The sequence below is a fragment of the Gorilla gorilla genome, chromosome 15 (genome assembly GCF_029281585.2).
Source record: "Gorilla gorilla gorilla isolate KB3781 chromosome 15, NHGRI_mGorGor1-v2.1_pri, whole genome shotgun sequence".
Classification (NCBI taxonomy): domain Eukaryota; kingdom Metazoa; phylum Chordata; class Mammalia; order Primates; family Hominidae; genus Gorilla; species Gorilla gorilla.
In genome coordinates this window covers 37889928-37901908 of record NC_073239.2, presented here as the reverse complement: position 1 = coordinate 37901908, position 11981 = coordinate 37889928, and positions in this window count along the sequence as shown.

The following is an 11981-nucleotide window of genomic DNA, read 5'->3' as shown; positions in this document are numbered from 1 at the left end:
TGATGTGAACCTTATTCTCTAGGTTACAGGTATTGGATTACTTTAGTTCTTTATTATAATAAGCAAGGTGTTAATTTGTTGTTGTTGTTGTTGTTGTTTTTTGAGACAGAGGCTCGCTCTATCGCCCAGGCTGGAGTGCAGTGGCGTGATCTTGGCTCACTACAAGCTCCACCTCCCAGGTTCACGCCATTCTCCTGCCTCAACCTCCTGAGAAGCTGGGATTACAGGCACCTGCCACCATGCCCGGCTAATTTTTTGTATTTTCAGTGGAGACAGGGTTTCACCCTGTTAGCCAGGATGATCTAGATCTCCTGATCTCCTGATCCGCCCGCCTCAGCCTCCCAAAGTGCTGGGATTATAGGCGTGAGCCACCGCGCCCTACCCGCTAATTTGATTTTTTAACTCCTAAATTCTACCACTTTCCTTACTCGCTTTCTAATGAAAATTGATGGAGAAAATAAACTGAAAATATCACAATTCTAAACATTCCACTATTTTGAGATTCTAAAATTATTGGCTTTTGGTGTTCACTGATTCATGTCAGATTTTTAGTAGCATAATCAAACCTTTTTTTGGCAATGGTATACAGTGCAAAATGCAAAGCCATTTGCCATGGTGTAGATGCTCACAGTATGCCCCTGCATCTAAAGAGATACAATTCTCCAACATAAATCAGACATATAGAAAATACTTACAGCACAGAAAATATGAACTATGGCATAGAAATACATTAAATTAGCTAAATGACATCCCTAATAAAAATCTGAATCTGGCCGGGCACGGTGGCTCACGCCTGTAATCTCAGCACTTTGGGAGGCCGAGGCAGGCGGATCACCTGAGGTTAGTTCGAGACCAGCCAGGCCAACATGGTCTGCAGAAAAAATACAGAAATTAGCTGGGCATGGTGGCAGGCACCTGTAATCCCAGCTACTTGGGAGGCTGCAGCAGGAGAGTCACTTGAACCAGGGAGGCGGAGGTTGCAATGAGCTGAGATTGTGCCATTGAACTCCAGCCTGTGCGACAAGAGCAAAACTCCATCTCAAAAAAAAAAAAAAAAAAAAAGAATCTATTCTAAAACTGGGAATTTTATGTTTAAGTAGATTCACTTAATTTTTTCCTATAATCTCCTGGGACAAATAAATGTTTTCAACAGTTGCGCTTAACAAACTGAAGAACTGGAAGGAGAGACAACATTATTAATAATTACTTCCAGAGTGGGGTGTGGCTCACATCTGTAATCCCAGCACTTTGGGAGGCCGAGGTGGGCTCATCACGAGGTTAAGAGATCGAGACCATCCTGGCTAACACGGTGAAAACCCGCCTCTACTAAAAATACAAAAAATTAGCCGGGAATGGTGGCGGGCGCCTGTGGTCCCAGCTACTTGGGAGTCTGAGGCAAGAGAATCGCTTGAGGAAGGCTGGCCAACATGGCTAAACCCCATCTCTACTAAAACTACAAAAATTTGCTGGGCATGTTGGCGCATGTCTGTAATCCTAGCTACTCCCAGAGGCTGAGACAAGAGAATCGCTTGATCCCGGGAGGCGGAAGTTACAGCAAGCGGAGATCACGCCACTCCACTCCAGCCTGCTCTACAGAACAAAACTCTGTCTCTCAAAAACAAAAAAAATAACAAAAAAAAAACAAAAAACAAAAAACTTCCTACGATGCATGATTAAATTACAAAGTTTTCTATTCTTTTCTTTTAAAAATAAATATCTTAGCTGCCTGTTTTCATTCTGGCCATCAAAATTGCCTAAATTCTTTGTGGGCAATATCATCAACCCTTGAGGGAAATTCAAGATATTCCCAACACAGAAATATTCTTAGCTGAAAAGAGTATGGGATGACAATTTTCAACCTGGCTTATATAAAAAGAAGAAAAATGTTGGGTAAATGAACAGCAAAAGAAAGATGACATTCGTATGTCCTATGCAATTCTGAATACTTATTTTATGTAGGTGAATATTTTAATGAAAGACATTTATTGATTCAAAGTACTTTTTAACTTAACGAACTTTGGCAAAACAATGCCCTTCAGTCAGTGACTATATTAACAAGTTTCACCTACCTCTGATCAAGGAAACAAAAATAATAGTAATTCCATACTCAGCATATGTGAGAAAATAAGAGCTGTGTTTAGTTCTAATTATTTTGAGTTATGCCACATAACACATAACAGCATACATTTATTTTGAGTTCTTATGTAGAATTAGACTACTTTTTAATTTTGGGAACATGGAGAACAATATTATAGGATTATATTAGTAAGGCTGTGGTAAATACTAATGTTAAGCTCTCCTTATGTGACACACACAGTTCCTTCACCAAAATGGGCAAAATTTTAGCTGAAGACTTATAATGAAGCCTAGACATTCATGAAGAAATTAAACAACTTGACCATTATTAGAATATAGTAAATACATGCATGTTCAATACCAGCCTCTTTTTTTCTCACTTTATGTTTTTTGAATGCCATTAGATTTACATATCCTGCTAACATAACATAAAAACAAACCTTAAGTTTCAAGAAATTAACAATTCTAGTTACATACTATTTACATGTTTTTCTTATTAACTATTAGTTATTTCAAAACTTACCTTTTATGTTTTGAGATAAAAAATATCTAATAGAAAGGTAGTTTTTTGAGAAGAATGCCTTTTTTATTATTTTTATTTTTATTTCTTTATTTTTTTTTGAGACAACGTCTTGCTCTGTCACCCAGGCTGGAGTGCACTGGCGTGATGTTGGCTCACTGCAAACTCTGCCTCCCAGGTTCAGGTGATTCTCCTGCTTCATCCTCCTGAGCAGGTGGGATTAGAGTAGCATGCCACCACACCTGGCTAATTTTTGTATTTTTAGTAAACATGGAGTTTTACCATGTTGGCTAGGCTGGTCTTGAACTCCTGACCTCAAGTGATCCGTCCTCCTCAGCCTCCTAAAGTACTGGGATTACAGGCATGAGCTACTGCACCTGGCTCTTTTTAAATTATTTTTAAAGGATACTTTAGTTTTCCTAGTAATCCATGTGAATGTATTCTCTATGAACTATAGTGTGTGTGTTTACTTTTTATATATAGAATACTACTGAGGAACAAGCTGTTTCTGTAAATGAAATGGGACTGAACCTCTACTGTGGTTGTGTTCTACAAGTTACAGAGACCTGGACAGAGACAGTATGATTATCTCATGAACATCACATAATCTCCTGTCACAGTCCCAAGATAAAACATTTCCTTAAAATCAAGACTTACTTTAATAACCATCACATTTATTACAATAATACCTTCCCACTATAATCAATATGGATATAAACAGCCTTTGTTCTATTTTTCTCATACTTGGAAGACTTTTGCTTTCATTCCATGAAAATCTTGTATTTCTCCTCAATTATTCTAATTAGAAAAATAGTGCTGGGGGAGAAAAAATAAAACAGCACAGAAAGGAAAGGGGCTCCTGCAATGCACTGTTTAGACAGATAAGGTAGCCTGGCCAGGTGATGGTCAGGTACGGACTGCCTTCTTCTCTCTGGTGGTGAGAATTGAGAATTGCTGAGAGGTGTGCAAGTGGAACTGATTGAGCCTGAGCACAGTCCAGCTTTCTTCCATGTTCTCTACATAAAATAATCAATAATCTTCAGCATTAAGACCTCATGATCTCATGTTTTGAGAAGGAGAGTTGAGAAACACCTACTAGTCTTATGATAAGTTGAGTACTTTAAAGAGTTTTGGGCCAGGTGCGGTGACTCACGCCTGTAATACCAGCACTTTGGGAGGCTGAGGCACGTGGATCACGAGGTCAGGAGATCGAGTCCATCCTGGCCAACATGGTGAAACCCCATCTCTACTAAAAATACAAAAATTTAGCCGAGCATGGTGGCACACACCAGTACTCCCAGCTACTCGGGAGGCTGAGGCAAGAAAATCCCTTGATCTGGGGAGGTGGAAATTGCATGAGCTGAGATTGCACCACTGCACTCCAGCCTGGGTGACAGAGTTAGACTCCATCTCAAAAAAAAAAAAAAAAAAAAAAGAATTTTGAAGCTTCTTAATTCCATTTATTTAAGACATTATTCTCATTGGGATTAGGGGGGAATCCCTGAATTTTGGTAAAAACAAATCCAAGTCACAAAATCAGAAAAAAAAGGGAAGATATAGGATGATGCGTTTCATTCTTCATATGAATATGCATTTTACAAATATATAACTAAGACCAATTTTGGATTTATTTTCAGGCTTGGAGATAACTTATGGAAACTTTTAACATTAAAGTTAAATTTGCAATTCAGAATTAATCCATACATTATTTCACTGTTTTCTTGTTAATATTAAATGCTGCTGACTCAGTAAAGTTTATTATTTGAATATAACAAGAATGTGTGAATTGTAAATGCCATGCTAAAGTCTGGAACATTTCTACAAAATTCAGTTTAGCAAATATTTGTTAAGACTTCAGTGAAAGCATTTTACAACTGCACTGCTCTAGGTTTTGAGGACTCAAAATAATCTCTGCTCACAAAACAGACATGCAGACAAATAAGGTTCTATGTATTAAGGTCAATAATAGAATTTTGCTGAAGACAAAGTATTATCGCAGACACAAAAAAATTAGCCAGGCATGGTGGCAGGTGCCTGTAATCCAAGCTACTCAGGAGGCTAAGGAAGGAGAATAGCTTGAACCCAGGAGGCGGAGGTTTCAGTGAGCCAAGATCACATCACTGCACTCATCTTGGGCAACAGAGTGAGACTTCATCTCAAAAAAAAAAAAAATCTTGATTCCTTTATCCCCTGTGCTTCACAGCATTCAGAGTCTTCCATATTTTCTGGGAGTTTCTTGGTTAGTTGGGCTTGGACTCTCCTCACTTACTGTTGGAGCCTGCCCTCTTCTCTGTGCTCCAGAGCAGATCATGTTTTCTCTACTCAGTTCCCTCTAGTGAGGAGACTCATTCCACTTTCACTCCCACCTTAGCACCAAGCACCATTAATTCAAGACAGCTATATGGAGGAGATAAGGGAGAATTACATCCCACGAAGAGCAGCAAAATGCATAAACATGCATATATATACACATATATGCATGTATATGCACATATACACACATATACATATATATGCACATATACACACATATACATATATATGCATATATACATACACACATATATACACATATACACATATATACACACACACATATATACATGCATATATTGCCACCACTATCCTGAATCTCCTCATTTTTTCCCATCAGAAGGAATTTCTCCACCCCAACCTACCATTTTCTTGGAACTTCTAGTCTCTCTCACATTATTAATTCTATACCTGGGGCTGCCTTGCCCCCTCTTGCTAACTGCCTGGTGGTAACTTGGCACTCCTCTTAGTTACTACTTAATGTTACAGCTCACCCTTTTTTACATCATATTTATGAGGCATTAAATATTCTAAAAGTGGCCGGGTGCAGTGATTCATGCCTGTAATCTCAGCACTTTGGGAGGCCAAAGCAGGTGGATCACGAGGTCAGGAGTTCAAAACCTCCTGACCAACATGGTGAAACCCTGTTTCTACTACAAATACAAAAATTAGCTGGGCATGATGGCGAGTGTCTGTAATCCCAGCTACTCAAGAGGCTGAGGCAAGATAATCACTTGAACCTGGGAGGCAGAGGTCACAAAGAGCCGAGATTTGTGCCACTGCACTCCAGCCTGGGTGACAGAACAAGACTCTCAAAAAAAAAGAAAAGAAAAAAACAAGCTACTTTGTCTAGGGTACCCTATTATACCAAGGAATTTAGTGCCTCATGAAAAAAGACTCTCAAAGATGTTTTTCTAAACAATAGAACCTTCTACCTTAGAAATCATTTATGATATTATCCAACATCATTATTTTTTATTTTATATATATTTTTCACTACAATGAAAATCTTTCAAATATATCAAAATACAATTTTATTAAAACAGAAAAGTTGTTTATTAGATAATCTTTTAATTTTAACATATTAATTTATCTATCGGGGTTCTATGTCATTCACTCAGGAAGAGAATTCAATGAATAAATGTGGTAACTTCACATATCAGTAGAACTTTTTCACAAAAATGGGCAATTTTTCATTTTTCAGAGTGAACACTGAGCCACCACCTGAGGAAAAATAAATGATCATTTTTAACAATTAAAGTTACTTTTTTAATCATCTGGTCTTTTAAGATGTTTTTAGACTTATAGATCAAGATAAGAAGTTAGCATGCATTTATCCTTCTTTCAATTTGTATCCATCCCTAATTTATTTCTTCCTATTGTGCAATAGCTCATTATTAAGCTGAGCTTCCATTTTACTCATTCATGTTTATTTATGGGTCAGGCAACTGAACTGCATACAAATTCACAAATTTTCTTTTTTTTTTTTTTTGAGATGGAATCTTGCTCTGTCGCCCAGGCTGGAGTCAGTGGTGCAGTCTTGGCTCACTGCAAGCTCTGCCTCCAGGGTTCATGCCATTCTCCTGCCTCAGCCTCCCAATTAGCTGGGACTACAGGCACCCACCACCACACCTGGCTAATTTTTTGTGTTTTTAGTAGAGACGGGGTTTCACTATGTTAGACAGGATGGTATGGATCTCCTGACCTCGTGATCTGCCCACCTCAGCCTCCAAAAGTCCTGGGATACAGGCTTGAGCAACCGCGCCTGACCTACAAATTTTCTTTGTACTTACCTTATTATTAAATTGGTCTTCCTAATTCTTATTTTTTTATTTTTTATTTATTCATTTTTTTGAGACGGAGTCTTGCTCTGTTGCCCAGGCTAGAGTGCAGTGGTGCAATCTCAGCTCACAGCAACCTCCTCCACCTCCCGGGTTAAAGCCACTCTCCTACCTCAGCCTCCAGAGTAGCTGGGATTACAGGCATGCATCACCATGCCCGGCTAATTTTGTATTTTTGGTAGAGACAGGGTTTCTCCATGTTGGTCAGGCTGGTCTCAAACTCCCAACCTCAGGTGGTCTGACTGCCTTGGCCTCCCAAAGTGTTGGAATTACAGGTGTGAGCCACCGCACCCAGCTTGGTCTTTTAAAATTTGACCTAAACAGTTCATCCTGTCATGTTCTTCATGAGAGATGAAGGTCCACTATTTTTCCCTTGTTACTTTAATAAAAACAACTATTTACCTTGAATATACTGAATATACACAAAATACATATTCATTTACACACCGTGGCTTTTTAAAAGGGTTGTCCTTAGATGTGGCCTCCAGGGATAGTTAAGCTGTAAATGGAAGGCTTCATATGTAAAGACATTTTCCTTTTGACCTTGTTTCTTATAATGAGTGTGTGTGTGTGTGTCTGCTTTTAGTGGTAGAAGTTAAGGGGAATCTCTATGATTGTTTTTCTTTCTCTCCATTTATCCCTCACTTTCTTTCTTTCTTTTCTTTTTTTTGAAACAGAGTCTTCCTTTGTCAGTGCAGTGGCGTGATCTCAGCTCACTACGACCTCTCCCTCCTGGGTTCAAGTGATTCTTATGCTCAGCCTCTCAGGTAGTTGGGATTACAGGCATCCACCACCGTGCCCAGCTAATTTTTGTATTTTAATGGAGACGGGGTTTTGCCATGTTGCCCAGGCTGGTCTCAAACTCCTGAGCTCAGGCAATCCGCCCACGTTGGCTTCCCAAAGTGGTGAGATTACAGGCATCAGCCACCATGCCCGACCCCATTTATCCCTCATTTTAATCTTTTTTTAATTTTTTTTCTTTTTTTGAGATGGAGTCTTGCTCTGTCACCCAGGCTGGAGTGCAGTGGCGGGATTTTGGCTCACTGCAACTTTGGCCTCTCAGGTTCAAGCAATTCTCCTGCCTCAGCCTCCCAAGTAGCTGGGACTACAGGTGCCCGCCACCAAGCCCGGCTAATTTTTTGTATGTTTAGTAGAGATGGAGTTTCACCATGTTAGCCAGGATGGTCTCAGTCTCCTGACCTCATGATCCACCTGCGTCAGCCTCCCAAAGTGCTGGGATTACAGGCATGAGCCACCTCGCCTGGACTATCCCTCACTTTATAACGTTAATCAAGTTCTTTTATAATTTTATGTTAAAGATTTTTGAATTTTGTTAATCTATTTTATTTTCCTTCATAAAATGATCAAAGCTAGAAATAACATTACAAAGTATATCATAATCATTAATAGAAAGAGCTCTATAATCATCTTAAATTTCTTTTGTCTCTTTTCTAGTTATGTGATCTTAGGCAAGTTACATAAATTACCTGTGTTCAGTTTATTTATTTGTGAAATGGGGAAAATAATGGTGCCTGTCTCTGGGTAAGATTGTAGTGACGGTGAATAACAGATTTATCAAGCATAAAGCAGTGCCTGGGACACAGGAATTGCCCTCTCTGCATGCCCCTGCATATGTGTGCATACAGGCATGAATCACTTGATGATGGAATAAATTTGGAGAAATATGTCTTTAGGCAGTTTTGTTATTGTGCAAATATCTCAGAGTGTACTTACACAAACATAGATGGGATAGCCTATTACTCTGCTAGAGTATATGATAGAGTATATGTAGCCTGTTGCTCCTAGGCTACAAATCTGTACAGCATGTTACTGTACTAAATACTGCAGGCAACTGTAACACAGTGGTAGGTATTTTGCATCTTATCATAGAAAAGGTGCAGTAAAAAGAAAAAGGGTACACTTGCAAAGGGCACTTACCATGAATGGAGCTTGCACAGCTGGAAGTTGCTCTGGGTAAGTGAGTGAGAGGTGAGTGAATATGAAGGCCTAGGACATTACGGGCACTGTTGTAGACTTTAGCAGTACTGGATGTACACTTAAGCTATGCCAAATTTATTTTTAAATTGTTTTCTTTTATCAATAATAAATTAGCTTTAGCTTACTGTAATTTTTTTATTTAATATACTTTTTTTAACCTTTTGGCTCCTTTGTCACAACTCTTAGCTTAAAAGATAAACATATTGTACAACTTTAAAAAAATATTATTTTCTTTATATCTAAGTCTATAAGCTTTTTCCAATTTTTAATTTTTGTGTTACTTTTTAACTCTTTTATAAAAACAAACACAAACACGCACATTAGTTTAGGCCTATACAGGGTCAGGATCATCAACATCATTGTCTTCCACCTTCATATTCTGTCTCAATGGAAGTTCCTTGGGGCAATAACACACATGAAGCTGACATCTCCTATGATAACAATCCCTCCTTCTGGATACCTCCTGAAGGACCTGCCTGAAATTGCTCTACTGTTCAGTTTTCTTTTTCTTTTTTAATAAGTAGTACCCTCTCAAAACATGATAAAAAGGGCCAGGCATGGTGGCTCATACCTGTAATGCAAGCAATTTGGGAGGCTGAGGCGGGAGGATCACTTGAGGACAGCAGTTCAAGAGCAGCCTGGCCAACATGGTGAAACCCTGTTTCTACTAAAAATACAAAAATTAGGCAGGTGCAGTGGTGGGCACCTGTAGTCCCAGTTACTTGGGAGGCTGAGGCAGAAAAATCACTTGAAACTGGGAGGTGGAGGTTGCAGTGAGCCGATATCACACCATTGCGACTCCAGCCTGGGCAACAGAGGGAGACTCCATCTCAAAAAAAAAAAAAAAAAAGATAAAAAGAATAAAGTAGTAAATATATAAACCAGTAATATTGTCACTTATTATCATTATCGGGTATTATGTTCTGTAAGTAATTATATGTGCTAGAAGCCTGGCAGCACAATAGGTCTGTTTTCACCAGCATCAGCACAGACATGTGAGTAATGAATTGTGCAATGATATTACATTGACAATGACATCACTAGGAAACAGGAATTTTTCAGCTCCATTACAATCCTACAGGACCAATATGTGGTCCACCATTTACTGAAATGTATTTACATGGTGCATGACTGTAAAATTACTAGTCTTCAAAAATCAGTTGTATCTTCAACATTTCCTACCTCTGCAAAATGCGTCACCATTCTCCCAGTTACCCAGGCTTAAAACCTCAGAATTCTATCAAATTATATCATTTCCTTACATCTCATGTTTAATCAGTCACTGATTCCCATCAATTTTCCCCTATCATGTTTAATAGTACCAACACACTATTTCTCTTAGAAAAACATTTTTCTAGTTTAAGCTCTTAATTTAGCCTATTTTTAAAATATCTCAAAGTTTTCCATACAGTCTTTATTTCTTATTTCTTAAAATATTTTCTACATTTTGATACAACTAACCTTTCTAAAGCATAAATATCTCACTTTGTCACTTCTATGCCCCCCCAAAAAAAACAAAAAAAAAATCTTCTTGGCCTAGAAAGTAAAATTATAATGCTTGGCATAATGTAGACAGAAATTCCCATTTATCCTTTTTCTCCTTTGCCCCCACACTTTTCTTCCATGTTCACATCAGTACCTAATGTCCCAGACATATGGAATTCATTGTTTCATGAATAAAGCCAACACATTCTAACTACCATGCATTTAGTCAAACCATCTGGCCACCTGGAATTTCCTACCATCCCCCATAAAATTTAAATTAAAAAATTCCACTGTTCTGTCCTCTCTGAAGATGTCCCTGAACCTTTATTGAAACTCATTGACATATCCTTTGGTTCCCACAGCCTTTATTGTATATGTCATAATTTAGCACATACATTACTCCGCCGTACATTTTAGTAAGTTAATGACCTGTCTCTTTTCACTGATAAAACAGTGTCAGGATTTTTTCATTTTTGTATTCCCTACTGGTCCACAGAGTGCTATGAACATATAATTTGCTAAGTTAATTTTAAATTGACTTAAACTTACTGGTGAATTCACCGATTAACTGTTCTTTTCCAGTATTACTCTTAGAAATGTCCTTCCCTTGATATATTTTATGTTCTAAAAAATTAATTTCATTTTAAGAATCACATCCTCCAAAACAAAAGAAACAAAAGCTCCCATACAATTCTAATGCTAGTTATAGGTAACATTAAAAAATGGCATACCAACTGTAAAAACCAAAAACAAAAAAACAAACAAAAACAAACAAACAAACAAAACAATTCCCATGAAAGCCAGAGGCAAACAATGCAAATTTTAATGTCAATATTGTCATTTTTTCCTAGGTTAGGGGACAATATAACCACATTTATAAACTTGTTCTTTTTGTCTCTCCTCATGTTGACCTCACACATAGCATATTATGCCATTAAAACAACAAAAAAAGGAGAAAATGCTATATTGAAATCCAGTATTTTCTTACAACAATTCCTTACTGTGAATTATGAATGAAAATTAAATTCTTTAATCACTAGGAAAGACTCTGAGTGTGAGAGTGTTTCTTTCAGCTGATATAAACATTGATAAGATCAAAGCTTGCTCTAAATTATCTGTCTTACCAGGTCTTGACTGAATCTCAGAACAAAATCCTGTAGTTTCTCTTTATTTCAGATAAACCTTTGATCTTTTAAAAATATAGGCACAGCTGGGCACAGTGGCTCAGTCCTGTAATCTCAGCAGTTTGGGAGGCCGAGGTGGGCAGATAACGAGGTCTAGATATCGAGACCATCCTGGCCAACATGGTGAAACTCTGTCTCTACTAAAAATACAAAAATTAGCTGGGCGTGGTGGTGCACACTTGTAGTCCCAGCTACTCAGGAGGCTGAGGCAGGAGAATCGCTTGAACCTGGGAGGCTGAGGTTGCAGTGAGATGAGAACGTGCCATTGCACCTAGGCTGGAGCCTAGGTGACCAAGAGAAATTCCATCTCAAAAATAAAAAGATAAATAGGCACATCTGGCTAAGGAAATGGCAAAAAGGCAAAAAGATATGCACAAAAAAAGTTAGCCACTACTTGCATTGAAAATGGGTTCGAGTTTAAGGTTTTGGCAAGTGTTTGAGAAAAATATGAATTAAGCTCATTTTCTGTGGAGACAAGTCTCTAGGCGTTTAGTTTTGGTTAAGTTAAATACTTAAATCTATTTAAAATTTTAAAGACCTTAGTAATGTAAACAAATGGTGTTG